Below are 27990 nucleotides of genomic sequence, written 5' to 3' on the forward strand. Positions count from 1 at the left end.
TGGATTAGATTAGGGGTGGGGGACACTTACCCTAAATATTCAACAAAAGCTCCCCATGCTCCTTTCATTTTGTGTGGAGACCTTTGGAAGCCCATTTCCCCTCAGTCGTGTCATTCCCAGTCAGAACGATAGACCGGCCATTGCTGTATATAAGTTAACATATTTGCTAAATGACGCGGATAAATATGTGACCTCAACAGTGGCCCGGTTTGCTGTTTTTGCAGCTAAACTTAGTCAGGAATTTGTAGATAGGAATGTGGCAGATTGTAGGGGCGATAGGACATCTACATTCTGGCTTTACTTTTTTGAAGGGGGGGGAATGGTTATTGCTGAATGCCATATATATATATATTTACATCCTTGTGCTATTTTGTGGCCTTAAAATAACTGGACGACTCTGTATTTGTTTCCTGAGCTATCTGTCCAACCAGGACTTGCCTGTCAACAGTAGAGACAGCCAACGTGGTGCCCTCCAGCTGTTGCCGAACTCCAGCTCCCATCAGCCCAAGTCAACATGGCCAACGATCAGGGATGGTGGGAGTTGTAGTCCCGCAAGATGGTGACAGCAGCCACGAAATTAAAAGACGCCTGCTTCTTGGGAGAAAAGCAATGACAAACCTAGACAGCATCTTAAAAAGCAGAGACATCACCTTGCCAACAAAGGTCCGTATAGTTAAAGCCATGGTTTTCCCAGTAGTGATGTATGGAAGTGAGAGCTGGACCATAAAGAAGGCTGGTCGCCAAAGAATGGATGCGTTTGAATTATGGTGCTGGAGGAGACTCTGGAGAGTTCCATGGACTGCAAGAAGATCAAACCTATCCATTCTGAAGGAAATCAGCCCTGAGTGCTCACTGGAAGGACAGATCGTGAAGCTTTGGCCACCTCATGAGAAGAGAAGACTCCCTGGAAAAGACCCAGATGTTGGGAAAGATTGAGGGCACAAGGAGAAGGGGACAACAGAGGACGAGATGGTTGGACAGTGTTCTCGAAGCTACCAGCATGAGTTTGACCAAACTGCGGGAGGCAGTGGAAGACAGGAGTGCCTGGCGTGCTCTGGTCCAGGGGGTCACGGAGAGGCGGACACGACTAAACGACTAAACAACAACACCTGGAGGTGGCTACCTCTGGCCTAGAACATCAGACCAAGAGGAGGACTCCGCTAGACGGAACCAAGGCTCTCTCTAGGCCAGCAACTGATGGTTGTCGTGATGAACCAGATTATTGCAGAGATCTCATAAGAAAGGCCTGAGTCCAACAGCACTCTCCTATCCCGTACCCTCCAACGTTTCTCTGATGAAAATAGGAACGTCCCATTCTATTATTATTATTATTATTATTATTATTATTATTATTATTATTATTATTATTATTTTCCGCCCATCTGACTGGACTGCCCCAGTCACACTGAAGGCATAATTGTTAAAAAAAACATAATAAAACATTAAACATTAAAAAAAACTTCCCTATACAAGGCTGCCTTCAAAAGGTTGTGTCCCTGGGGAAAAGGGGCACTTGGAGGTGTCTTTGAATTCCCAACAGCACCAGGCACACCCTGCTAGTGTGTCGTAAATATAAATAAATAAACCTCCTCGCTAAAGATCGAGCACAAAAAAAGCACACATTCATCATCATCACTTTTAATTTGTATACCGTCCTATCTTAGAAAGGCAGTTCACAAGCTAAAAAAAACAAGGAATGTACACTTTAACGAAGAATGTACACTTTCCGCATCTGAAAATCTGGAGAGCGCGATTTTCAAAGGACAGCTGTGTTTTATGATTCCTGTATCGTCCAAAGAAGGTGGAACTGGGCAGGTTCCCATTAAAAGGCAACCAGAACGGGATGCGTCCTCCATCTCTGGCGCTTACGTTATGTAAAAACACTCGCTCACACGAGTACCTCTGTTTATGTGCCTTGGAAAGCCCAACTCTGCCGTGAGCCCCATTGAGCTCAATGGGACTTCCTTGCAAGGCAAGGGCATGTTCCAGGGTTGCAGTCGAAATTCTCTGTTTGGTTGCTTTTTGTCGCATGAGCAGCGCGGGGTCTGTGAGGCCCAAGACGAGGCTCTCAGACCCAGTCAGATGTTTTGTATTTCCTCCGCTAAGAGCTGGACTTGGACCAAAACTCCAAGGTGAAAGGGTGATGTGTAACACACTGTGACATCTAGAATAAAATAATGTGATGGTTTTAATATTTAAAGAGAGCAAGTCGGCAGTATAACATTTTCTGCGGAGGGAGGCGGACGAGGGTCCCTATATATTTTAATTTGAAATGTGCGCAGATGCCGGGTTTTTAATCGTAGCATGTCAGGATTCGACTTTAACAATGGCAAAAAATGTGAGATCTGCTTTTGGGGGGATTTCTTCCACGTTTCATGCAGCGGATTTTCATTACACCGAGTAGCAGACCGCCATATATTTATGTAAAGTGTCTTCACCTATTGACTTAAGCGCATGTATGAGGCTTAGCATACAACACACTTTGCGACGGAGAGCATCTTCTGTCAAGCTGGGGTCACAAGGTGTAGTATCCGTACCGACAGACTCATGCAATGTCCAGGCATCAGGAAGCAAAGTCCAGAAGGCAGTTTTCTCACTTCCCCACACTTACAGGAAGGCCCTAAGGCTGATGGGAATTGAAGTCCAAAACACCAGGATGGCACCAGGATGGCATTCGCTTGCATAAGCCTTTGAGCATAGGGCTGCCATACGTCTAGATTTTCCAAGACATTACCGGGATTTAAAAGTCGGAACTGACGTCTGTGGGGAATTTCTGAAAGGCGGCTCTTTGTCCTGGATCTTAGGCAAGTCAATCGAAAAAAATCACTGTTGTGTTTTTGTAGAAACAGAACATCTCAACAAGTTCCGTGTTTTCCTTTAAAAAGCTCAACAATTTTGGGGTCTTGCTTAAAAAAGCTCAGGATGTCCTGGTTTTTACTTTTTGAAATATTTGAGCCTATGCGAGTGTCGTGAATGCACCCAGTTCTGTCTACGGACAGCTGATTTGATCCACTTCTATCCTGTGCTACAAAAGTCAGGTGTCTCCCTCTCTCTCTGCCATGTGGCACAAGATCCCAGCGGGCGGGGGGTGTCCAGGCACTCACCCAGGGTCCATGTTCCTTTGAAGAATTGGGACATGACGGAGACTGTTGTAGCTTTAACAAATATGGCTTATTCACCTATTTACACCTTCAGTCTGCATGGAGGGAGTGCAAATATAGTCCGGCCCCCCACAAGCTCTGAGGGACAGTGGACCGGCCCCTGGTATAAGCCTTTGGGTGGCAGAGATGCAAGAGGGCATCGGAGGAGGGAGGGAGGGAAAGAAAGAGAAACAGAGGCCAGTGTTGCCTGAGGCACCTCTGGACATTGTTCAAAGCACCCAAGGGTGCCACTGGCACACGGCAAACCACTGCCTTATAGCACCTGCTGACCCACCACCCATTTTTTTAAACCAATCAACTGAGAGGAGGACACAAAATTATAAAATGAAAATGTCCCAATTGGGCAAGGAGTTGAGCTCTTCCGACTGAGTTTGAAAGGGGCGTCCTTGCCCAGACAATGACCTGATTGTCCGTCTCTCCACAAAGTATGTCCTGTGCACCCCAAACCTCTGTTGTATATCAGAAGGTGGAGAGGGGGAGACACACAATACCATGCTGGGAAACCATTCTTTTAAGTGGTGAGCTCAATGCTGACCCTCTTCTATTGTCCCAGGAGGAACGAGAGCCAAAGGCAGCTGAATAGCCCCGTAGGGGAGATCCTTTGCAGGTTAGGTCCCTTTCATCTTTCCTCTTTTTGTACCTTTGAACTTCCTGAGCCTGGCCTCTGCGGGGTCAGGTTTCAACCTTGTAGCATCTTCTTGATGTGGCTTCATTGTTAGAGGGCTCCTCTGAAACTGATCGCAGCAATAAGGAAGATGGGCAGCATGGAAACAAAGATATGGCCGGCTTGCAGGTAATTTTACTGGAAAACAAAGCAAAACGCCAATTCCCACACTTACTTCAAAACTGGACCAATCTTCAAGCCAGGGCCCCATTCACACTATACATTTAAAGCATGTATAGTGCGAATGGGGCCTAGCGCTGTGGCTTAAACCACAGAGCCTAGGACTTGCCGATCAGAAGGTCGGCAGTTCGAATCCATGCCACGGGGTGAGCTCCCATTGCTCGGTCCCTGCTCCTGCCAACCTAGCAGTTCAAAAGCACACCAGTGCAAGTAGATAAATAGGTACCACTCTGGCAGGAAGGTAAACGGCATTTCTGTGCGCTGCTCTGGTTCGCCAGAAGCGGCTTAGTCATGCTGGCCACATGACCCGGAAGCTGTATGCCGGCTCCCTTGGCCAATAAAGTGAGATGAGCACCGCAACCCCAGAGTCGGTCACGACTGGACCTAATGGTCAGGGGTCCCTTTACCTTTAATAATAATAATAATAATAATAATAATAATAATAATAATAATAATACAGTCATACCTCATGTTATGTCCGCTGCATGTTACGTTCTTTCAGTATATGTACCGCGGCGACCCTGAAGTACCGGAAAGGGTTACTTCCGGGTTTCGCCACTCGCGCATGTGCAGAAGCGCAAAAATGATGTCACGCGCATGCGCAGAAGCGGCAAATCGCAACCTGCGCAGGCGCGCCGCTGAGGGTTGCGTCCTGTTCATGTTGCGAACGGGCCTCCAGAATGGATCCCGTTCGCAACCAGATGTACCACTGTATACCAAAAGAACTAAAAATGCTATTTATGAATGCGACAACAGCCGCAATAATGCTACTTGCCCAGAAGTGGAAGGAAGAGAAACTTGCAACTCTTGAAACGGAAGCACCTTGTGTTTTCAGTGTTCCTAAATGCTTAGCTTCAGAGCATGCAGAACTTCTCCTGGCTGTTCTTCCCACTTGCCTTCTCCAGGGTGACCCCAGGAGTCGATCCTCAGTTGCTGATTCCCCGCCTTCTCCTCTGATTCGCTCCAAGGGTGAGAATACCTCTTCTCAGTGGCCTAGTGGGGAGCGAGGGAACCGGATGGAGCACACATGTGCATTCAACTGCCTAGCGGTATATGAGTCGCCCAGGAGATCACAGCCGCAGAGATAAGAAAAGTCCTTTCACCATCTAGAGATGTCACTTCCTGGTTTGCATGGAGAAGCCGTGTTCAACAGAGCCCAGCGACGGAAGCGGTAAATGCAGGTTTGGGGAACACATGTTTGCTGAAACAATGTGTCGCTCCAACCTTAGCTGTTGTTGTTTTCCCTCAACTAAAGAGGCCCAGATGTTTTGGCCTTTGCTGAGCCAGGACAAAGCCATTTAGAGAATATTGCGTTCAGTCCTCTCCTCTGCTTTTTTGGAGCAACTGTGAGGTGTAAACAATTTGTGCATCCTAGTGAGGAGCTTCTCCTGTCTGATATCAGGACCTTTTGGGGGCCTCCTTTGACTTTCTCCAGGTGTTCTGCCTCAACAGGACCTTTCCAGATAGGATTAGACCTCCAGGTCAGACCTGAAGCCTCGTTTTCCTGCCCCCACTTCAGGTAGCACGTGGAGGGGCTGAATCTCCTGGTGGGTGAGAGTGCCCTTAACAAAGATACGGAAGGAAGGAAGGAAGGAAGGAAGGAAGGAAGGAAGGAAGGAAGGAAGGAAGGAAGGAGAAAGAAAGAAAGAAAGAAAGAAAGAAAGAAAGAAAGAAAGAAAGAAAGAAAGAAAGAAAGAAAGAAAGATGGAAGGGAGAGAGAGAGAGAGAGAGAGAGAAGGAAGGAAGGAAGGAAGGAAGGAAGGAAGGAAGGAAGGAAGGAAGGAAGGAAGGAAGGAGCTGTGCATGTAGTATGCATGCTTCATCTTAACAGAAGGTGGCTGCAAATTAGATGCCAGGGACTGGTGGGGCTCTAAGGAGTGGGTGGCAGAGGCCATGGGGCCAGAGGCTAATCCATGGGCATAGGGCAGCGATTTATGGGGTTTTGTGTCCCCCGCGAGGCAGGAGCCAGGGCTGGAGGAAAGGGAAGATCTTGAGATGGTGGAGAGGAGGTGCACAACGTGGGTCAGGAACTGAGGCTGGAGGAGGGGCAGGATGTGCCAGGAGGAGAGGAAGGCGTAGTGCCTGAGAGGGAAGGGCTGGCAGAATGGTCTCCATCCCCTTCCCCACTGTCCCCAAGGACCAGGAGGACATTATAAGATAGACACTCAGGGTTGGGGGGTCTGCATTCCGCCATCCTCTCCCAATTAACCTCCATCTCCAGGGCCCACTCCGTGACATCACCAGGGGCGCCCCTGTTACATCACGAGGGGTCTCAAGTTTGGGCCCTGCAATCTCAGGATCTGGGGTGCTCTTGGCCTGACAACACTACTCACAAATAATGCCCAGAATTTTGCTTTAGGTGAAATGTGGTGGCCACAGCTCTACAGTGGACCCTCCAGATATGAACTTAATTCGTTCCGGGGGTCCGTATGTACCCCAAAAAGTCCGCAACATGAGGTGCCACTTCTGCACACATGCACGGTGCAATAGAGCACTTCTGCGCATGCACTAGGTACGCAGAGTGCTTCTGTGCATGCGCACGTGGTGTGCCTCGTTCCCAACCCGAAAGTTACATTACCCGAAGGTAATGCAACCCAAGGGTCCACCGTACTTCAGAGGGTGCTTGATGAGCAAAGATTGAACGGGGCACCGATTGATTGATTGATTGATTGATTCATTCATTCATTGATTGATTCATTGATTGATTCATTCATTCATTCATTCATTCATTGCTTCCAACAAAACAGCAAATGTGGCAGAGCCCTCATGCTGATAGCAAAGCTCTCATTTTGCTGGCAACCCATCCCAGTCTTCTATAATCTAGCAAGTGGCAGCAGAGCCCGAAAAAGCCTCGGAGATGTTGTGTCGCTGTCCAAGCGCCTCAATGTGCCAACATCCTGAGAGAATTAGGGAGTCCTCTCCAAACTGCCCTCTAGACACGGAGTCGCACAAAGGGAGGCTTCATCAGGTTCCCAGCCTAAATATAGCGGAGCAGGAGTAGTGGAACATTAAATTTTCTTCCTGGCATGCTATCTCCCACCATGATGCAACCTGAAGGAATATTGTTTGAGCGAAGAGGGGAGGAAGAGGGGGAGACGGAGCAGCTGCAGAAAGCAGGAAGGGAGAGGCATCTCGTCAGGAGGCGAAAGAAGAGAAAAGCTCAAGGTGGAAGTCTTCTGCTAGTTCCCTCAACCCTGCGAAAAACGAAGTTACAGGGAACCAGACAGAGGGCCTTCTCGGTGGTGGCGCCCGCCCTGTGGAACGCCCTCCCTTCGGATGTCAAGGGAATAAACAGCTATCTGACTTTTATAAGACGTCTGAAGGAAGCCCTGTTTAGGGAAGTTGTAAAGAACTGATGTTTTTATTATGTTTTTAGATACATTGTAAGCCGCCCAGAGTGGCTGGGGAAACCCAGCCAGATGGGTGGGGTATAAATAATAAAATTATTTATACGCAAGGTGGCTTAAAATATAAGAAACAGTAGTCATAGCAAGCAAAAAATGAAAGCATCTCAAGAAGTACCATACTTTTCTGTGTATGAGACTAGGCTTTTTTTATTTTAAGATAAGGTTAAAAATCTGGGGGCGTCTTATACACGGATAGTGCCTATGCCCATTTTCTAAATTTGGAGTCCCCAAAAGTAGGGGGGCGTCTTATACACGGAAAAATACAGTATATAACAAAATTAAACAGCCTCCAAGGAAGCTGCAATAACACCTAAAGATAATACCAAATACAGGAAAAATTGCATCTCCAAAATTAAATCTTGACCCCAGCAGACTCATAAACAATATCCAACGCTAAGAATCTGTAGGCATCCTACAAAGCAGTCTTAAAGGAATCACAACCAAGATAAAAAGGACCTAAGAAAAGCCTACTGGATCAGGCCAATGGCTCTGGACTGCAATGCCTAAAGGTCTGCCTCTCTTCATATGAACCTACCCAGACCCTGAGATCATCCTCTGAGGCCCTTCTTCATCTGCCTCCTCCTTGAGAGGTCTGGAGGGCGGCAACATGAGAACGGGGCCTTCTCTGCATTGGCTCCCCATTTGTGGAATGCTCTTCCCAGGGAAGTTTGCCTGGTGCCTACATTACACCCCTTTAAGCGCAAAGAGCAGAGACATCACCTTGCCAACAAAGGTCTGTATAGTTAAAGCTCTGGTTTTCCCAGTAGTGATGTATGGAAGTGAGAGCTGGACCATAAAGAAGGCTGATCGCTGAAGAATTGATGCTTTAGAATTATGGTGCTGGAGGAGACTCTTGAGAGTCCCATGGACTGCAAAAAGATCAAACCTCTCCATTCTGAAGGAAATCAGCCCTGAGTGCTCACTGGAAGGACAGATCCTGAAACTGAGGCTCCAGTACTTTGGCCACCTCATGAGAAGAGAAGACTCCCTGGAAAAGACCCTGATGTTGGGAAAGATTGAGGGCACAAGGAGAAGGGGACGACAGAGGACGAGATGGTGGGACAGTGTTCTGGAAGCTACCAGCATGAGTTTGACCAAACTGCGGGAGGCAGTGGAAGAAAGGAGTGCCTGGCGTGCTCTGGTCCATGGGGTCACGAAGAGTTGGACACGACTAAACGACTAAACAATAACAACAAAGCGCAAAGAGAAAGCATTCCTCTTCAACCAGGCTCTTTTAAATGTGTTTATGGGGAAGGGAGTTCCATAGGTTGTTCTGCATGAAGAAGCGTTTTCTTTTCTCTGAATCTTCCAACATTCAGGTTCCTTGGATGTCCACTATTTCTAGAGTTAGAAGAGAGGGAGGAAAACTTTTCTCCGGCCACTTTCTCCATGTCATGGTTTTCCAAACTTCTATCAAGTAAGAAATTCCTTACTTGATCATTTAAGGAATTTAAATATTTGTGTTGGGTTGTGTCCAACGTTAGTCATCCTCAGAGCAGACCAAACGGAACTAATGAACACGACGAGCTTAGGTCTGTTAAGTTCAATGGGTCTACTCTGAGTAGAACTCACTTGGCTGCAACCCACTGCAATTTTATTTCCTGGCCTTGTATGTTCCCCTCGAGACGAAGGGCGGTCTAGAAGTAAACCATAAAATATGAAACTAAGTTACGACCGAGAAAAGTTTAATTTTTAGAGTAAATAATTAGATGAAAATACAAAAACACATGAAACAAGGTATTAATTTGCTGTTTGTTTTTATTGTAAAGAATGCAGGGATGGAGGATGTGGGGAAGTCCAGTTGATGATGGAAAAAGATCTGGAAAAATGAATTTACTTTTGTTTAATTTCTTCTTATTTTTTGTAAAACAGCTTTTGTTGTGTTATTGACGATGTATTGATGATGTATTTTGACCTTGGAAAACAAAGCAATAAAAAAAATATTATAAAAAAAAAAATAGAAGTAAACCATAAAATAATATCAATGTAAGACCAAAAATTGCTAGGAGAGTGTGAGCAGAGGGAACTGTCATTTACAGTGCTAAATATTGGGTTCACCTGGTGAAACTGATGGGCAGGAATGTCCCCCTGGAGTGTGCCGGTCAGTAATTCCACCGTTCAAAGCTGGAGTTATCAGCAAAACACAATCTCCACAGACTTGGTTGAGCATCAGGCCTGATGACGGAAACTGAAAGGAACCAAAACTCAAGTCCAAGGATTGAGTCTTGCTAAGCACCATCTCTGAGAGACTCTAGAGGTTCCAGACTTTGGCCCAGGGTTCAGTTTCCTCAGAATGAAGGTCAGTGGAGGCTGTGGTGTCTTTATACCTGAAGGAGCATCTTATACCTGAAGGAGCATCTCCACCCCCATTGTACAACCCGGACACTGAGGTCCAGCACCAAGGGCCTTCTGGTGGTTCCCTCCCTGCGAGAAGTGAGGTTGTGGGGAACCAGGCAGAGGGCCTTCTCGGTGGTGGCGCCTGCCCTGTGGAATGCCCTCCCATCAGATGTCAAGGAAATAAACATCTACCTGACTTTTAGAAGACATCTAAAAGCAGCCCTGTTTAGGGGAGTTTTTAATGTTTGATGTTTTATCGTGTCTTTAATATTCTGTTGGGAGCCACACTCATTACTCTGGAGGGACCCAACACTTACTTGTAGCTCTTGCAACCCAGATCGTTCTTTTAGGATGTTGCTGAGGACCAGGTAAGGTCACTGTCTAAGAAACTTGTCTCACAATTCCAGCAACCTCCTCCATGAGATTCTGTGGGAATATGGTGGGTAGTGGGAGAAGATATATTGATTATATATTATCCTTCCTCACTCAGACTAGTGAGCTAGTAGCAGAGCACATTCCCTTGCACCTTGCTGGAAGCTAGTTGATGGATTCGTTCTGCCCGGACACTGAGGTCCAGCGCCGAGGGCCTTCTGGCGGTTCCCTCGCTGCGAGAAGCCAAGTTATAGGGAACCAGGCAGAGGGCCTTCTCGGTGGTGGCACCCGGCCTGTGGAACACCAGATGTCAAAGAGAAAAAACAACTACCAGGCTTTTAGAAGACATCTGAAGGCAGCCCTGTTTAGGGAAGCTTTTAATGTTTAATAGGTTATTGTATTTTAATATTCTGTTGGAAGCCGCCCAGAGTGGCTGGGGAAACCCAGCCAGATGGGCGGGGTATAAATAAATTGTGCACTTTGGGCAAAAAGGAAATGTTGTATTTGACTGCTTCAGTGATGTTACATCCCACAGATTCCAACCCTCACTAGGCACAGAAAGGGTCTCAGGACATCATCCAGTCGTAATATTTAAGCAGCGCTATTTTCTTCTTTTGAATTATGGTGCTGGAGAAGACTCTTGAGAGTCCCATGGACTGCAAGAAGATCAAATGCATCCATTCTTAAGGAAATCAGCCCTGAGTGTTCACTGGAAGGACAGATCCTGAAGCTGAGACTCAATACTTTGGCCACCTCGTGAGAAGAGAAGAATCCCTGGAAAAGACCCTGATGTTGGGAAAGATGGAGGGCACAAGGAGAAGGGGACGACAGAGGACGAGATGGTTGGATAGTGTTTTCGAGGTTAAAAACAACTAAACAACAACAACAACAATTTTCTTCTAGAAAAAGAGCTGCCAGAGCTTACCATGAACTTCTCCCTCGTTCTCTTAGAATGGCGATGGCAACCACCTGAGAGGTGCCAAAGCTGAGCTCCTATGAACTCCAGCTGGGGGGGGGGGGGAGCCTTGCATTTAACCCATGTTAATCAAGATAGTTAGACGCGGGTGGTGCTGTGGTCTAAACCACTGAGACTCTTGGGCTTGCCAATCAGAAGGTCGGCGGTTCGAATCCCCGCGACGGGGTGAGCTCCCATTGCTTGGTCCCTGCTCCTGCCAACCTAGCGGTTCGAAAGCACGCCAGTGCAAGTAGATAAATAGGTACCGCTCTGGCGGGAAGATAAACTGCATTTCCATGTGCTGCTCTGGTTTTGGTGTTCCGTTGCACCAGAAGCAGCTTAGTCATGACCCAGAAAAACTGTCTGCGGACAAGCACCGGCTCCCTCGGCCTGTAAAGCGAGATGAGTGCTGCAACCCCAGAGTCGTCTGTGACTGGACTTAATGGTCAGGGGTCCTTTACCTTTTAATCAAGATAGTGGCTGGCAACAGATTGCTGGGCAAGGTGGAGTTTGCTCAGATCCAGCAGAGCTCTTCTTGGGGAATTGAGGAATCCTAGCCATAGCCCTGCAGAAGCCAGGATCTGACCCCCTTCCCATTGTGCAGCTGCTTTTGGGCACTGCCTGCTTCGTATGATCTCCCTCTCTGAACATCTCTTCTACCGGCCAGCTCGGGGCACCCAGCAGTTCTGAACATCTGTCTTCCTGCCAAACATCAATGTCTAATGGGGGCACTGTTTGCATGCATGTGTCCCAAAGATGGAAGTGATTACCATAAAACATGTAAATGGATTATCTCAGAAATTCTCGGCCCAGGGAAGGAGCCTTTCTGTTTTGCATTACGGAATTACAGTATGTTCTCTAATGGCTTGGCACTGGAGGCCGCCTCTTAGGTCTCCTTCCCTGGTGTTTAAGATCAAGGAGAAGAGGCAGCAACATGGGGCTTAAATATGACCAGCTGTTTCACCTTTCATCCCTGCCCCGTCCGCGGAGATGGCTTGGAAACCGGCTGGAAACTCAAGAAACTCGTTCCCAACTGGTATGAAGAGGACCGCAGGAAGGGGCAGAAAAACCGGTCCACTTCGCTTTCTTATTTTCCCCCCATCTTCAACTCAGCCCTTCACATTTCCACATCAGTTTGCAGGCTTTCGTTTCAAGTCCTCATGAAAACTGGTCGACATTTATTTATTTTTGCCTGCCTTTCTCTCACACATTTTTGCAAGCAATTTCTCCAGGTGTTATTTGCATGCAGTTTTTTCACCCCTTTGTGCCCAGGTGGCAAAGGATTGCCTGGTTTTTCTAGCTCATTTGGATAGAGACGGCTTGCCCAATGTGTTCCATGCGCTGAGTACCGTGGACGCTTGGGTCGCGAATGTGATCCGTGCAGGAAGCACGTTCGCAACTGGCAGCGTCTGCAACCTGCAGCGCCGTGTCTGTGCATGTGTGGGTTGCGATTCAGCGCTTCTGCACATGCACAGAGCATGATTTAGCACTTCTGCGCATGCGCAAGCGCCGAAACCTGGAAGTAACCCGTTCCAGTACTTCCGGGTTCGGCACGGTGCACAACCCAAAATCGCACAACCCGAAGCGTCTGTAACCCAAGGTATGACTGTATAGAGAATCATGCAATGGTAGAGGTCTCTGCCTTTCTTCATGCCAAAGTTTCATCTCAAGGGCCCTGAGAAAATGTGTTTGATGACTTCATTGCGACTGAACTCCATGCTTGATCCTTGTCTTCTGAGCGCAGCCTAAGAGGGGAACCAGAAGTCAGAGCTCAAGGGAGAGTTGAACAGCTGGTGCTCTGGCAGACGGGCGTGGAATCCATCTATGCGTTACTGAGTTGTGGTGTGAATCCATCTTTTGCTCTTAAGGCATTCAAAGACCACTTTGATTTAATGAGAAGGGGCTTTCAGTTGGCTGCAAGAACTTTCCCAATCTGGCAAAGTGTGGGACGCGTTCCTGGCTGAAATTTCGCTCTTTGAAAACCATCCCACGTAAGTGAGCGACCCTACATTTCAGGGACTAAGAATCGGTGGTCCTTCAGAGGTTGTTGCAATCCAGATAATATTGTTAGTAGCAGTGACTACATTATTACGTGAGCACCACAGCATTTGATATTTTCATTTACATACATTCATTCGAAATAAGTTGGGGTAAGTACTCTTTTTCATTAGTGTTTGAAAAATAAAGGTAAAGGGACCCCTGACCATTAGGTCCAGTCGTGACCAACTCTGGGGTTGTGGCACTCATCTTTATTGGCCGAGGGAGCCGGTGTACAGCTTCCAGGTCATGTGGCCAGCATGACTAAGCCGCTTCTGGCGAACCAGAGCAGTGCACGGAAATGCCATTTACCTTCCCACCAGAGTGGTACCTATTTATCTACTTGCACTTAGTGCTTTCGAACTGCCAGGTTGGCAGGAGCAGGGACCGAGCAACGGGAGCTCACCCCGTGGTGGGGATTCGAACTGCTGACCTTCTGATCGGCAAGTCCTAGGCTCTGTGGTTTAACCCACAGCGCCACCCACATCCCATTACTGTTTGTATTATAGTTTATAATTTTTGTAAAGTGATATGTGCATGCAGGTCATCCTCTTTAAACTTTTATTTTCAGTTTATGAAGCAATTCTACATCCTCCCACCACACTGATGAAGAATTCTACGAAACAGTAGTCAATATCCGGAATCACTGCTCAGTGTTGGACATCATATTTGCTGAATACACAAAGCTTCACAGCTTGTCTTTCATCAAGATACACAGTCTGGTACCTTGCTTCATTTAAAGATTTTCAGAGACTTTGAGACTGAAGATTTCATTCTGTACTTGTTATGGTTTGAAGGAATTCTATAAAGATTGTCTATTGCGTATGTACATGGTCATCGTGTTGCCTAGACATTGCTGGCAATCCACGCTTTACTTACAGGGAAGGTTCTGTTCCATATGCCAGCTCCGGGGTGCTCTCGTGAGATCTCATGGGGCCATCCTAGTTCCCACAAGATCTTGCTGGACTGTCCCCAGGCTTCCAGAGCTGGCATGTCGAGAAAGCCTTGCCTGGCAAGCGAGGCAGGTTGCTTCAAAGCTCTTCTCGTGCCAGGAAAACCCGGTGTGTGTTTAATTCGTGCCATTTCACCTGGCTGGCTTTCAACCGTGCAGGTTGGAAATCACACACGTTCAATGCGTGCAGCAACTGTACAAAGGGTTTCTACTGGCTGGGTGACAGCGTCTTCATGGAAATAAAGCAATCGCTCTACTAAGTAGCCTGAAAATGTTTGAGACATTATCTCTATCCTGCAGAACAGCTGTTAATGCTGAAGTTTTGTTGCTGTTGTTTAGTCGTTTAGTCGTGTCCGACTCTTCGTGACCCCATGGACCGGAGCACGCCAGGCACTTCTGTCTTCCACTGCCTCCCACAGTTTGGTCAAACTCATGCTGGTAGCTTCGAGAACACTGTCCCACCATCTCATCCTCTGTCGTCCCCTTTTCCTTGTGCCCTCCATCTTTCCCAACATCAGGGTCTTTTCCAGGGAGTCTTCTCTTCTCATGAGGTGGCCAAAGTATTGGAGCCTCAGCTTCAGGATCTGTCCTTCCAGTGAGCACTCAGGGCTCATTTCCTTCAGAATGGATAGGTTTGATCTTCTTGCAGTCCAGGGGACTCCCCAGAGTCTCCTCCAGCACCAGAATTCAAAAGCATCAATTCTTCAGCAATCAGCCTTCTTTATGGTCCAGCTCTCACTTCCATGCATCACTACTGGGAAAACCATAGCTTTAACTATATGGACCTTTGTTTTAACACGCTGTCTAGGTTTGTCATTGCTTTTCTCCCAAGAAGCAGGTGTCTTTTAATTTTGTGGCTGCTGTCACCATCTGCAGTGATCATGGAGCCCAAGAAAGTAAAATCTCTCACTGCCTCCATTTCTTCCCCTTCATGGATCACTGCCTTGCCATGGCAAAGGGGCTTGAATAACTCAGAGAAGCTATGAGCTCTGCCATGCAGGGCCACCCAAGATGGACAGCTCATAGTGGAGAGTTTTGACCAAACGTGATCCACCTGGAGCAGGAACCGGCAAGCCACCCCAGTATCCCTGCCAAGATAACTCCATGGACAAAGACAACAGGCTGAAGGTTTAGAGTGGGGAATAAAGAACTATTCACTAGTGGCAAATACAAGATGGGTGATACCTGGCTTGAGAGCAGTACATGTGAAAAGGATCTAGGAGTCTTGGTTGACCACAAACTTGACATGAGCCAACAGTGTGACGCGGCAGCTAAAAAAGCCAATGCAATTCTCGGACTTTTGGACTAGAGAAAGCAAAGTTACAACAATCCCCCTAGAGGAGTTTCGGGACATTACAAAGAAGGTCGTGAGTGGAAAAATACCATCGTAATTCTACAGGACTGGTTATCTTCTGGGAAAGCTGCAATATTGTGTCTACAGGGTGTTCAGCTAAAGGAGACAATAGAATTTTCTATTGAAGAGGGACTGAATGCAAGTTCTTGTTCCTGAATAACAATAATCCCTGCAGGCTTACTAAAATTCTGAACAAGAACGTTTTAGCAGCAGAACAAGAGGAAACTAGCAGCAGAACAAGAGGAAACAAGCAGAACAAGAGGAAACTGGACTACAACTTGGAAAGAACAATGGGGGGAGGCCGATTAAAGATTTGAAGCTAAAAGGTTTAAAAATAACTTCAAGAATAATTATAAAGAGAAAAGCCAGCAAGGAGTTGGGGGGAAAATGGGATTTATGGATTTTAACAATTCCAGGCAGACAATATAGATTGGTGATCAGAGGGAAATTAAACCGGGGACAGCGGGGGGAGAACTAGAATCCAAAGGCTTGTCAACTTTTTTCTGAATTGGTTTCTTTTCATCTACTATACCTTTTATTTTCTTATTTCTTATATTTCTATCGTGTGGGGTGTTTTTATCATTAAAAAAAAAAGGGAAATTGTGGAATGGAAATGGGGTGGGCCCTGGGGAGAGAACTTTTGTTTTTCAATATGAGGATTGTATAAATTTAAATTTAAATTTGAATAATGGTTTAAACAAATTAAGTTTTAATTAGAACTGAGAACTTGTGGAGCCAACAATATGAAAAGGGGAATATGGTAGGGGTGGGGGAAGGGGGGAGTCCCGGAAAGTAGAGGTATCAAAACAAGGCTTTGAACGTACTTTAATCTTTACTTTCTGTACTTTTGAAAATTTTAATAAATATTATTTAAAAAAATAAAAAAATAAAAAAGCCAATGCAATTCTGGGCTGCATCAATAGGAGTATAGCATCTAGATCAAGGGAAGTAATAGTGCCACTGTATTCTGCTCTGGTCAGACCTCACCTGGAGTACTGTGTCCAGTTCTGGGCACCACAGTTCAAGAAGGACACTGACAAACTGGAACGTGTCCAGAGGAGGGCAACCAAAATGGTCAAAGGCCTGGAAACGATGCCTTATGAGGAACGGCTAAGGGAGCTGGGCATGTTTAGCCTGGAGAAGAGGAGGTTAAGGGGTGATATGATAGCCATGTTCAAATATATAAAAGGATGTCACATAGAGGAGGGAGAAAGGTTGTTTTCTGCTGCTCCAGAGAAGCGGACATGGAGCAATGGATCCAAACTACAAGAAAGAAGATTCCACCTAAACATTAGGAAGAACTTCCTGACAGTAAGAGCTGTTCGACAGTGGAATTTGCTGCCAAGGAGTGTGGTGGAGTCTCCTTCTTTGGAGGTCTTTAAGCAGAGGCTTGACAACCATATGTCAGGAGTGCTCTGATGGTGTTTCCTGCTTGGCAGGGGGTTGGACTCGATGGCCCTTGTGGTCTCTTCCAACTCTATGATTCTATGATTCTATGGCATCGTTTACCAGGTTCTTGGGATGTTCGTAGCTGCAGCACAGATGCAACGAGTCCTGAGACATGCAGTTTCCAGGATGCCTGACTGACAGTCATATTTTGGTACCGTGGGAAAATTGCATTTCCCAGGGTCCCTTGTGCCCGAGATACTGCTGTTGCTGGGATCGTGACATTGAGGAATGAGTGGCCTCTGACAAGACTCCTCTACCCCTCGCGGCTCCTGCCAAATAAATGAAAAGGTAGCCATGGGTCAGGAATTCAGATCCCATCACACATCAGATGATGTCACCAGGAACACAACAGGGTCCGAATTTCAGAACTATGTTTGGGGAAAAGGCAATCTCTCTGCCAGTTTTTCAGAAATGACCTCATGTCTCCCATTCTCACTCCATCTTTCTCATGAACCTTCCCAAGTAGGAACCGCTATCTCAGTGAGTGTTTAGAGATGGCTTTCAGAATGTCATCATTTGTTTTGGTTGTCTCATCTTCTTGGAATTCCTTCCATTGTACTTCGAGCATCTTGTGGCAATAAGAGTCCTCGTTTCCCCTTTTGTTATTAATCGGAGAGGGATGGTCTTCAACGTTGCAGTGCTTGTGAGAGGAGAGGCTGAATTTGTTCTCATCTGTGTATTCGAAACAGGCTGCAACTCGGGTGGCCATGTGTCCCGCATCATCATCATCATCATCATGTTGTTGTTTAGTCATTTAGTCGTGTCCGACTCTTCGTGACCCCCTGGACCAGAGCACGCCAGGCTCTCCTGTCTTCCACTGCCTCCCACAGTTTGGTCAAACTCATGCTGGTAGCTTCAAGAACACTGTCCCACCATCTCGTCCTCTGCCGTCCCCTTCTCCTTATGCCCTCCATCTTTCCCAACATCAGGGTCTTTTCCAGGGAGTCTTCTCTTCTCATGAGGTGGCCAAAGTATTGGAGCCTCAGCTTCAGGATCTGTCCTTCCAGTGAGCACTCAGGGCTGATTTCCTTAAGAACGGATAGGTTGGATCTTCTTGCAGTCCATGGGACTCTCCAGAGTCTCCTCCAGCACCATAATTCAAAAGCATTAATTCTTTGGCGATCAGCCTTCTTTATGGTCCAGCTCTCACTTCCATACATCACTACTGGGAAAACCATAGCTTGAACTATACGGACCTTTGTTGGCAAGGTGATGTCTCTGCTTTTTAAGATGCTGTCTAGGTTTGTCATTGAATAATAATAATTTATTATTTGTACCCCGCCCAACTGGCTGGGTTTCCCCTGCCACTCTGGGCAGCTTCCAACAAAGATTAAAAAATGCATTAAAATGTCACACATTAAAAACTTCCCTAAACAGGGCTGCCTTCAGATGTCTTCTAAAAGTCAGAAAGTTGTTTATTTCCTTGACATCTGATGGGAGGGCATTCCACAGAGCAGGTGCCACCACCAAGAAGGCCCTCTGCCTGCTTCCCTGTAACCTCACTTCTCGCAGCGAGGGAACCACCAGAAGGCTGGACCGCAGTGCCCAGGCAGAACAATGGGGGTGGGGACGCTCCTTCAGGTATACTTGACCGAGGCCATTTAGGGCTTTGAAGCTCAGCACCAACACTTTGAATTGTGCTCGGAAACGTACTGGGAGCCAACATACCGGTAGGTCTTTCAGGACTGTTGTTATATGGTCTTGGCCTTCAAAATGGAGCCCTCTCTTTGAAGGCATCCTGTCATAGCTTGCAGGTATTACTGGTAACTGCAAGCCCCTCTAACAGTAGGTGTTGATGAAGATGATGACGATGATGATGATAGAAAAATAAAAATTATTTTCCATCTTACCGTAGATTTTGCTTCATTTTTTAAAAAAAAATATGGTTTATTATTCTTTATATTTTGAATCAGATATATATGGGGACACCCAAATCTTATAAGTGCTTAGGGCCTCTAAAAGTCTTAATCCAGCCCTTGATTAAGAACCAAAAGAAGAGAGAGCGAAGCTCATGGGCACCCCTAAAAGCCTTCATGGGCGCCATGACCCCCACGGGCACCAGGTTGGCAACTCCTGCAAGACAATACTGAGCTTGATGGACCAAAGATCTGACTCAGTATGTTCCTAAAATGGAGTCTGGTCAGGTTCTGTATGTGGGGCAGAGGATGTCCTTCATCCCAGTCAGAAAAATATGTAGGGCCAGCCCTGCTAAAAAAGAAAACTTTCCCCCCTTTTGTTCTGCATCTCCCATCTATCCATTTTCTTTGGTAACCCCAAATCATCCCACAATGAGAAGGGGGGGGAATATCTCTCTCCAACTCCAGACGGTTCCTAATTTCATAAACTTTGGTACAGCAATTACACACGATAATTCAAAAGAAAGGAGAGGCTCGTAAAACAACATCAGACGGAGGCTTAACAAGTTAAATTTCTGAGGTCAAGCTGGCACAAGCAGTTCGGCCGCCTGACGAGACACAGCTGCAAGACGTTTGCATCTTCAGAAGTGGGTATTTCGCCCCAGAGTGGAGAGATGAAAAAACGACGGGTTGCAGTGACCAGGAGCGAGGTCAATTTGTTCTGAGCTTCTCCATCTGCTGGTCTTTTGAGGTTTGCATCTCCAGGAACGAGCTGTTCGAAGAGGCTTTGACATGACGGTCTCCATGCAGGCGAAAGAGGAAGGACCGTTTCACTAGAAGTGACTGCCCCGGAAATGCCAGGCTCACATTTTTGTCATTAAGCGTCGTATCCCAACTTCCTGACAGTTCTGTGCCGCAAGAAGGCTGGTTCGCCACTTCCAGCAGCCCACTTACCCAAATGGTGGCTACCTGGCGTTCTGTATCCCTCTGAAAGCATCAGTGAGCAGGCTGCCCAAGGCTGTGAAATCACCCGGGTGCAGAAACAGCTGGTGTGTTGAACAATAATATAATAATTATAATTTATTATTTGTACCCTGCCCATCTGGCTGGGTTTCCCCAGCCACTTTGGGCGGCTTCCACAGAGACCAAAAATACACAAAAATGTCACACATTAAAAACTTCCCTGAACAGGGCTGCCTTAAGATGTCTTCTGAATGTCAGGTAGTTGTTTATCGCTTTGACATCTGATGGGAGGGCATTCCACAGGGCGGGTGCCACTACCGAGAAGGCCCTCTGCCTGGTTCCCTGTAACTTGGCTTCTCGTAGTGAGGGAACCGCCAGAAGGCCCTCGGCGCTGGAGCTCAGCGTCTGGGCAGAATGATGGGGGTGGAGACGCTCCTTCAGGTATACTGGACCGAGGCCGTTTAGGGCTTTAAAGGTCAACACCAACACTTTGAATTGTGCTTGGGAGCCAACATAGCTCTTTCAAGACCAGTGTTATGTGGTCTCGGCAGCCGCCCGCAGTCACCAGTCTAGCTGCCGCATTCTGGATTAGTTGCAGTTGAAGAGGAGACATGGAGCTGCCCTCGTGAGCCGGGCATTGGTAAGGTCAGGTTTGTACAGAACCAACCTCTGCTTAACAACCTCCAAGGAAGTAGAGTCCACAACCTCCCAATGGAGACTGTTCCACTGTCGAATGCTCTTAATGTCAGAAAACATTTCCTGATGTTTGGCCTTGTACTTGAAGCCATTGGTTTGAGTCCTACCCTCCAGAGCAGGAGAAAACAAGCAGCCCACGGAGCAGCCCTTGAGATGTTTGAAGGTGGCTATTATATCTTCTCTCAGGTTCCTCTTTTCCAGGCTAAATGTAAGTTTGAGCCCCACAATGGGCAAAGGATTCCTGCATTGCAGAGCGTTAGTCTTGATGACACTTGTGGTCCCTTCCGCTTCTACAATGATGTGATTCTATGATTCTGTACTGCAGCCTAACACAGGGTAGTCCAGGAAAACCTTTAAGGTCATAAGTACACAAGCCTTGCAGCTTGATCAAGGACCCATCTGGTCCAGTATCCTTTTCTCACAGTTGCCAACTAAATGCCGATATGGGAAGGGAACAAACTGGACTTGAGCGCAACACCTGCAAAACTCAACAGTGGGTATTTGGAGGCATAGTGCGTATTTGTGTACTGGAAGAAGCAAAGATCACCAGTGTTGAAGCAATGATTCTTCAACAACAACTTTGTTGGACTGGTCATGTTATGCGGATGCCTGATGATCATCTTCCAAAGCAACTTCTCTATTCTGAACTTAAAAATGGAAAGCATAATGCTGGTGGTTAACAAAAGAGGTTCAAAGACTCTCTCAAGACAAATCTTAAAAAATGTAGTATAAACACCGACAACTGGGAAACACTGGCCTGCGAGTGCTCCAGTTGGAGAACAGCCTTGACCAAAGGTGTCATGGACTTTGAAGACCCTCAAACTCAGGACAAAAGGGAGAAATGCGCTAAGAGGAAGGCACGCTTGGCAAACCATCACCATGATCAACTTCCACCCAGAAACCTGTGTCCCCACTGTGGAAGGATGTGTGGATCCAGAATTGGCCTCCACTTACGGACTCACGTTTAAAACCGTCTTTATGGAAGACATTCTTACTTGGCTATCACCGAAGAAGAAGAAGAAGAAGAAGAAGAAGAAGAAGAAGAAGAAGAGGAGGAGGAGGAAGAAGCAGCCTTCAACAGGGGAGATCGAATGCAGCCATCATGGCTGGTAGCCTTTCATAGCCTTAGGCTGCAGAAATCTGATTACGCCAACTAGGTTCTCAATGGTGCATTTTGTCCCTTCCCAACCAGTGCATAGATAAGGCAGTTAGTAGAGCATCTTACCTGCACGCACGAAGTCCCAGGTTCAAGTCCCAAGGGAACCTCCAGGTAGGACTTCAAACGTCCTCTGCCTGAAACAGTGGAGGGTGGCTGCCGGTCTGTGCAGACAATACTGGGGTAGATGGACCAGTGGTCTGACTCATCAGTATAAGGCAGCTTCTTCTGCCCATCGTCAACAGCAGTCAAAGCAAAATAAAAATCATCATCATTTGTTCCCAGCCGTTTATTTACAGAAGGAGCGAGCCAAGTTTGCAGGGCTGATATCCGACCACTGTTTGCCTATCAGCAGTTTCCCTGAGCTGGCATCGGCCGACCCATATCGAAAGCGCGATAGGAAACAACCTTCATTTATTCAGACACTGTTTTCGGAGAAATGGATCTCTGCAAACTGTCCAAATAAACAGGAGGGCTTTGAAGCGCTAATCGGGAGTCATTAGCTTTGTTCTCCGGCCTCCTTCTCTCCCTTTTCCTCGCTGGGCTTTTGTTTCGTCTGACACGATCATTTGTTTTTGGTGATAGACTGGATTAAATTAATTGAGGCTTAGAACAATATACATTTCCTCTTGCAGCTACTTTCTCTGCCAAGGCGATCTTATCAGTCTCATTAGCCTGACAGCTTCCACTTCCAGGGCAATCCTTTTTATGGCAGATATTATACGTCTTATTTTTTTTATTTAAAAAAAATAAATAAATAAAACTACGAATAATCAGAAATCCACCCAAATTGGTTTGCATTTATGTTAATTAGTTATTTAGAAACCCACCTGTCTTTCCTTCCCCTCCTCTACGAATTGTGGACTCATAAGCAAAGTCAGGAAAAAGAAAGGCCCATCACTTCTCCCAGGGGCCACCAAGATCCCTGCAGCGAGCCAGCAAGCAAGATTCGAACACAAGAGCAACTCTTCTCCCCTGTAGTTTCCAGCAACTGGTATTCAGAAGGAATTGCTGCCTCCAACTATGGAGACACAGCATAGTCATAATGGCTGTTGTTGTTTAGTTGTTTAGTCGTGTCCGACTCTTCGTGACCCCCTGGACCAGAGCACGCCAGGCCCTCCTGTCTTCTACTGCCTCCCACACTTTGGTCAAACTCATGCTGGTAGCTTCAAGAACACTGTCCCACCATCTCGTCCTCTGTCGTCCCCTTCTCCTTGTGCCCTCCATCTTTCCCAACACAGGGTCTTTTCCAGGGAGTCTTCTCTTCTCATGAGGTGGCCAAAGTCTTGGAGCCTCAGCTTCAGGATCTGTCCTTCCAGTGAGCACTCAGGGCTGATTTCCTTCAGAATGGATAGGTTGGATCTTCTTGCAGTCCATGGGACTCTCCAGAGTCTCCTCCAGCTCCATAATTCAAAAGCATCAATTCTTAGCCATCAATAGCCCTCTCCTCCATGAATTTTAATAATAATAATAATTTTATTATTTATACCCCACTCATCTGACTAGGTTGCCTCACCCACTCTGAGCAGCTTCCAACATACAGTCATACCTCGGGTTACAGACACTTCAGGTTGCATTTTTTCGGGTTACGGACCACCGAAACCCGGAAGTACCGGAACGGGTTACTTCCAGGTTTCGGCGGTCACGCATGCGCAGAAGTTCTAAATCACGCTTTGCGCATGCGCAGAAGTGCTGAATCGCAACCCGCGCGTGCACAGATGTGCCGCTGCGGGTTGCGAACGTGCATCATGCACGGATCACGTTCGCAACTCGAGCGTCCGCTGTATATAAAAACATAATAAAACATTAAACACTGGGGGGAAAACCTTCCCTATACAGGGCTGCCTTCAAATGTCTTCTAAAGGCTGTATAGTTATTTATCTCCTTGGCTCCAGGGTCACATAACTCCATACCTCCTGACATTTCTCCAATGAAAAGAGGGACGTCCTAAGGAAAAGCGGGACATCCCAGGATCAAATCAGAAACCGGGATGGCTTCTGTAAATCCTGGACTGTCCCTGGAAAATAGGCACACTGGAAGGGTCTGGGTTGGTGATCCTCATGACCCTGTGGGAGCAAGTGCCATAGCTGAACGACCTGCTACCCAAAGGACTTTTTGAACATTGAACAATTCTAGAGATTGCAGCCTTACAAGTACTTGTTCTAATCTTCTTCTTTCTTCTTCTTCTTTGGCGATCACTTGTAGCTGAATAAGATTGTCTTCCATAAACACAGTTTTAACAATGAGTCCGTAAGTGACTGTGGAGGCCAGCTCTGGATCCACACGTCCTTCCACAGTGGGGAGATTAGTTTCTGGGTGGGAGTTGATCACGGTGTGGATTTGCCAAGTGTGCCTTCCTCTTAGCACGTTCCTCCCTTGCGTCCTGAGTTCGAGCGTCTTCAAAGCCCATGACACCTTTGGTTAAGGCTGTTCTCCAACTGGAGCTCTCGCAGGCCAGTGTTTCCTAATTGTCGGTGTTTAGACTACATTTTTTAAAATTTGCCTTGAGACAGTCTTAACAATAATAGGATAACAGCAACATGGGTTTCATAGTCAGAAACACCCCTCCAAAGTCAGGGAAGAGGAAGACCCCTGCATCCCACCTTTCAGAATTTCCCTAGCATTTTCTCTCCCCTTTCATAATTTTCAAGTGCAAATTGATGGAGAAAGGTGGAGGGTGGGGTGGGGAGACAGCGGGAGAAATATTCAGCCCTGCACTACTTCATATGTCAGCAGCAGCTCCCATCGACAAGGACCGTCTGTTCGGTGTTCAAAGTTCCCTCTCACCTTGAGTCACATTTGTGCATTGTAAACAAACATGAAATAAGTTCCAATAAGAGAGGGTTTTTATTTATATATTTAAAAAACACACAACCCAAACAAAATAGAGGAGAGCAGATTTGTTCAGCCAAACTGCACTCACAAAGGTAATCCTGAACTTTCGTCTCTTGTGACTTCAGTTTAAGGTGATGTCATCCATGTGGTGGCATCTGAGTAGTTTTCCAAGAGCCTGACGGAAGGCAAAAAAAGAGGGAGAAGGAGCCTGGGTAGTGGCTGTGCCTTATGAAATGTGTTCTTCATAAATGAACATTGGGAGCAGGTCATGGTGATCTTAGCAATGATACGTCTTGTCCTTGCAAAAGATAGATTTCGACACACACACACCATCATACTGAATTTCCTATGGAGAAAGATGCAGATGGACAGATGTAGAATTGCTTGCAATTCTATGGTACCTGGGTGCAGCATCATAGGAACAGAGGAACTGCCTTTAACTGAGTCAGATCATTGATATTATTATTATTATTATTATTATTATTATTATTATTATTATTATTATTCCTTTCCCCCCCGGACTCAAAGTGGCCCACACAAATGAAAACAAATACAGATAAAATACGAAAACATAATTCATAACAATGAAAAAATGATTAAACTCTAACAGACGTAAACAGGAAGAACTTTCTGACAGCAAGAGCTGCTTGGCAGTTGGAACGGTCTCCCCTGGGAGATAGTAGACTCGTTATAGGGGCGCAAAATTTCAACACCTGGTGCTGCCTCAATACAGCTGCCTGCTTCCATCTCTGGGCTCCGTTGAAAATAGCTTCACCATGCAGACCAGGAAGTGACAATAGGGTACCTTTTCTTTTGTTATCTCTGTGGCTGCAGCCTCCTGGGTGATGTAGACGCCACTAGGAAGTTGTTGGGTTTTTTTGTTTTGTTGTTTTTTGTTTCGTTTCGTTTTTATAACAATTTATTGATTTTCCAAAAATAACAAAAAAGAAACAGAAAAGAAAAAAAATCATAATCAGATTAAACCATAATTTTTGGGTCGTCTTCCCTCCACTCCCCCTCTTGGTTCCATTATAATATACTTGTTTATGCACATCCATAAAACCTTATATGCTTAACAATCCAGTTTTAAAACCATCTTCATCTTATTACAAGTGACTTTTAAAAGTTAATACTAATGTAAAAATCTGTACAGAAAGCTTAAAAAATATGCATTGAAAAATTACCCTTTTTTTGTAATAATTTGTCCTGCATAGTTCAGTACTTTATTTTGCCAATCTTCCTCTTTATCGTCTTCTTCTTTATCTTCTTTGGCCAAGGCTTCTTCCGCTTGCATATCGGAACAAAGTCTTTCGCTCAAACAATCCATCAAGTCCTGTACATCTCAATATCATAACTTCATTTTTTAAAAAACAACAATCATGTCCCACATTTTCTCCAAATCTTTATATGTCTTTCGCCAGGCCTTTTTGATCATTTTACATAGGCACCACATAAGGTGGCAGACGCCACTAGGCAGTTGAATGCGCATGCGCGCTCCATCCATTTACCTCCAATCCTTGGGGTCCCTTCCAATTCTACAAGTCTATGGTTCTGAAACAATTTTAAAAACTATTAAAATACAGATAATAAAAACAGCACAGCATTAATCAATGAGAAAGGCCTTGAAACCCTCTCCAACTGCACCACTGGTTAAAGCAGGGGTCGCCAAGTTTTTGTGGCTTGGGCTGGTTCACGGTCCCGCAGACGCCATTGTGGGCCGGAGTGTGTGTGCGCAAACGCACGCATGCGCAAACGCTATTTCTGGTGTGCCTTCCAGGGCAGAGGAGGTGTGTGCAGCTTCCCATTGGCTGCAGGAACTTCCTGCAACCAATGGGAAGCTGGCCAGCGTCGCAAAAGGCGGTCCCAGCTCTGCACCGCACCGAATTAGCACGGCGCATGGGAGCCGACCGAGCGGGCGGCAGTGGTCCCCAAGTGGGCGGAGGGGGTCCATGAGCCAGTTAAACAACCCCACGGGCTGCTTTTGGCCCATGGGCCTTCGGTTGCTGACCTCTGGGTTAAAGCTCACATTCTGTCCAATAGGTTTTGCCCCACTGACTCAGAACAACCCATTTCAATCCAAATGGAAAACAACATCTGGGGTTTTTTGATTAATGCCATACATGGTTTAGGATAGGTAAAGGTAAAGGGACCCCTGACCATTAGGTCCAGTCATGACTGACTCTGGGGTTGCGGCGCTCATCTCGCTTTACTGGCCGAGGGAGCCGGCGTACAGCTTCCGGGTCATGAGGCCAGCATGACTAAGCCACTTCTGGCGAACCAGAGCAGCGCACGGAAACGCCGTTTACCTTCCCTCCGGAGCAGTACCTATTTATCTACTTGCACTCTGACGTGCTTTCGAACTGCTAGGTTGGCAGGAGCAGGGACCGAGGAATGGGAGCTCACCCAGTTGCGGGGATTCGAACCGCCGACCTTCTGATCAGCAAGTCCTAGGCTCTGTGGTTTAACCCACAGCACCACCCGCGTCCCTAGGTTTAGGATACACTAATGCTAAAGTGGGACGCGGGTGGTGCTGTGGGTAAAACCTCAGCACCTAGGACTTGCCGATCGCATGGTCGGCGGTTCAAATCCCCATGGTGGGGTGAGCTCCCGTCTTTCGGTCCCAGCTCCTGCCCACCTAGCAGTTTGAAAGCACCCTTAAGTGCAAGTAGATAAATAGGTACCGCTTTATAGCGGGAAGGTAAATGGCGTTTCCATGTGCTGCGCTGGAGCAGCTTCGTCACGCTGGCCACGTGACCCGGAAGTGTCTCTGGACAGCGCTGGCTCCCGGCCTCTTAAGTGAGATGAGCGCACAACCCTAGAGTCAGACACGACTGGCCCGTACAGGCAGGGTTACCTTTACCTTTACCTTTAATGCTAAAGTGGCTATTAGACAATGAATCAGAGACATGGAATTCCCACCCACCCACGCACCCAAAAAACCCAACCCTGAGTTTGAGCTCATGCCATCTCAACTATAAGGACAATGTGGGAGCATTTATAATGCCAAAATATATGTCAAATTTATCAGTCCCCAAATATAGGAAGTTTTTATGTTAACCAGATTGAATGTTTTACCTTCTGCACTCGTCCAAGGCAGATATAACAGCTGCCTTTACCGTGACCTCCGTAAACAGTTCATTGCCCCAACCCCTTTTAAAAAAACAGCAATGGGGAGAACTGAAGCATTTTATTTAAAATACCTATTATCAGATAGAAACCCTCTGATGTAGCATCTGCTATTGCTTGCAAGAAAATGATGATCAACCAAGGACAACAAGCCAAGGACAGAGGAGCCATTGCTATTCCGTTTATGAAATCTTGTATTTCGGATGCATTTCTCTTCTTCGCCAGTTCAGTTGGATTGTTTTAGTAACAGGTTACTAGGCAAAGCTCCCTGGCAAACTTATTGCCCTCAGTTCCTGCCCGCACTAGGCATTATCGCATCCACGTGGAAACCACCCATCCCACTGCCGACAGGGCCAGATTTAGGTTTGATGAGTCCCTAAGCTACTGAAGGTAATGGGGCCCTTTATATGTCCAGCTGTCCTTTGCCATGTAATAAACAAAATCTGCCCTTATTCCCTTAAGGGGGACACAAGAGCCCTTATACAGTCCA

Source organism: Podarcis muralis, chromosome 1 (genome assembly GCF_964188315.1).
Source record: "Podarcis muralis chromosome 1, rPodMur119.hap1.1, whole genome shotgun sequence".
Classification (NCBI taxonomy): domain Eukaryota; kingdom Metazoa; phylum Chordata; class Lepidosauria; order Squamata; family Lacertidae; genus Podarcis; species Podarcis muralis.